A 3096-nucleotide genomic window follows, 5' to 3' on the forward strand; every position below is an offset into this window, starting at 1 on the left:
CTCTCTTCTAATTGCACTCAATTTCTCGTTAATCAATGATGAATCTCAATTTAATTTCTACAAATCAACTTTGTGCTCAATTTCTCACAAATTTTAAAAAATTCCTCGGATTCAATTTGTGCTCAAACAACTTATCATCGCTAAAAATTTCCTATCGTTATGTACCCTTGCTATTTTTCAATTTTGCTCCCGAGGGGGCATACTCGTGACCTTATGACCTCACATTCTTCAAAAGTCAAGAATATTTTTAAATCTTCATTGAAAGTCGAGCAAAAAAAAAAAATCTTTTTCAACTAACTAAAATCAATCAAATAAGACCTCATCGCTAGGGGCATCTCAACTTCATCGCTTTATATCAAGTTGAAATTTCTAAATCTAATCAATCGCTAGGGGCATATCAGTTTCATCACTTCATATCAAACTGATATTTGTCATTTATCTGAATCAATCTCTTAACGTTAAGGAGTTTATTTGATCACACTAAATCTAAGCAGGTGTTTAGTTTCATTCGTTTCTTGATCAAGATGAACAGTTTATCTTCATCGTATTTTGATCAATCAAGTTCAAGATTGATTTTTATCATCACTCACTATGTCTAGATCAATCAAGTTCTAGATCAGTAAGATCCGTTTCTTGATCAATCAAGTTCAAGTTCAGTATCTTTTGTTTTCTACTGTTCCTAGTTTAATCAAGTTCGGGATTGGTATCGATTTAATCATACTTCATTCAGCTTTGTCGCTTTGAGTCAAGCTTAACACCTCACTTTTCATCTAGTTTGTGATCAATCAAGTTCAGAACTAGCATCTCCTAGACATCAAATTTTCTTTGAACTAATGCGCTGCTCGCACATTAATTCAAAGAGGGGCAAACGTAATACCCTAAAAATGGTCAACTAAACCATGAGCCCCTAATCTCGACAATGTCACCAAGGTCCTAATCAAAGGCAATTAAATAAATCTTGAGCACACAATTAACTCTAAAATCATCAAATGTCACATGGCAAAATTAATCAATCAATATTAATTAAATATTTATTTAATTAATTAAACCATTCCAAGTAAGTCATTTCAAACAATTATCTTATTTATTTTATTAAATATCCTAGCATATTTAATTAAATAAATCAATTTTCCATCAAATCTTCAAAAATGGAAATAAATCATCAAAAAGGAATTAATTGACAAAAAAGAATTAAAATTTGAGAAAAGAAATCAATTGGAGATAATCTTGAAAAACAAATTAAAAATTGATAAATAATCTCAAAGAAAGCAATTAAAATAATTAAATATTTAAAATTGAATGAATTAGAGAATAAATTAGTTTTTTCTGATTTTATCTTAATTTTAGTTCAATTTCCTTTAAAACTGAGAAAAGCATCCAATCACATCAATTCACTTGGATTGTGCTTCCTCTTGGAAAATCTTGACCGCTCATCATCATTTGATCTTAGCCTTTGGTTTCTTTATGAATTTTCTATATATTCAAGCTCTCATCTCTCATTCCAAAAAGGCTAGAGAATATGTTGCTATTATACTGTTTTTGCTCTAGACTCATTGAGATATATTGCATATTTATTATTTCATATTGATTAAATCATTTAGCTTAATATTGCAAAAATCTTGTTAGATTAATATTGCATCCATCTAGCATTCATCATGATCATATAGATAAAATCCTTCATCTTGATGTTGTCTAGTCACTGGTATTGCTAAATAATCTAAGAGCGATCTTATACTCGCATCTTTTAGAAGGCAATGGGTCGATTTGTTATGTTTTACTATTCATTGATTATATCTGATTAACCATGCATGTAATGACTTGATTGAAGTGTTGTGTCTTGCAGATACAGATTCTTATTCCACTTTTCACACACAGAGTACTTATGTAAACTTACAAGGAGAGCTTCATTATACTGTTGATTTATTTTTTAGAAACCATTAAAATTTGAGTATGCATAATATTGCTTTTGTGATAGGTCACTATGAACCCTTTTTGTGACGATGAAAAACCCTGTTATGCTATGGATCTCACATGAACCTAGCTAAATATGATTGAGATCCTTTGGTCTAAATTTTTTTTCAATATATAGTGAGCTTTGTGTTTGATGATTTCTCCATATGAGAATGTAGTTGTGTATGTCTATGACTGTAAAATGATCATATGATCTTTGAAGTGTTTGTTTTCTTAGTAGTAATGACTACTATCATGCTTTAGACTTTTGAATTCACTGCCCTTTGTTCCTGGTGATGATGCAACTTCACACTTTATATTGTCTTCTAGTTGTTTGTAGGTGACTGTTAATAAATAGCTATTTTAAAAAGACTGCTCCTGTATTCTCCAATAATCCTGTAACTATCCTAAGGACTGTGAACTCTGTAAATTTATCCTAAAAATGTATTGCTTATGTCTTTCCCTTTTTAGGACTGTTCTTTCCTTGTATCACTCTGAATTTCACTATCCCTATTATTAGACCTGCAACAAGACTACTTTCATGATTCTATGACTAGGATGTCATGTTGTGTATTTGTCCTTTGTCATTAATGAATGCATACAAGAATACTTACTTAGATGCTACTGTGCAATATTTTTGTTACTGTATCTTTATTGACGATGACTTCTCATAGGATCAAATTTGTTTCTTGCACAGTCCTAATAGTGATATGATTTTCTTTCTTGTTGTTTAGACCTTTGTCACTATCTTGATTGAATATGCTGAAGCTATCATGGATATGATTGTCATGTTTATGCTCTGAAACTATATCTTTTGCTTCTCTTGACCTCTACAGGTTCTTGATGCCTCTCATATCTTCTTGTTGTAGCTGGCCATTGGATTCTCAAGATTATCCAAAACCAAAACTTTAGAGTAATGGACATCTCCATGCTTTGGCTACTGCTTTCACTACCATGTCCGAGTTGAGCATTATTGCATCCACAACTGATTTTTTGAGGATCCTCACAAATATTGCTCAATAGTATTGGTTTTGGATAATCTTGGGAATAATTGTAACTAGTTACCTCTGTTGGCATTTGATCATTTGTCCTAAATCGGTAATGTGCATCTGCTTGATGCAACCGATATATGTTTGTTCTGCATAT

The sequence above is a fragment of the Cryptomeria japonica genome, chromosome 6 (genome assembly GCF_030272615.1).
Source record: "Cryptomeria japonica chromosome 6, Sugi_1.0, whole genome shotgun sequence".
In the NCBI taxonomy this organism is placed as follows: domain Eukaryota; kingdom Viridiplantae; phylum Streptophyta; class Pinopsida; order Cupressales; family Cupressaceae; genus Cryptomeria; species Cryptomeria japonica.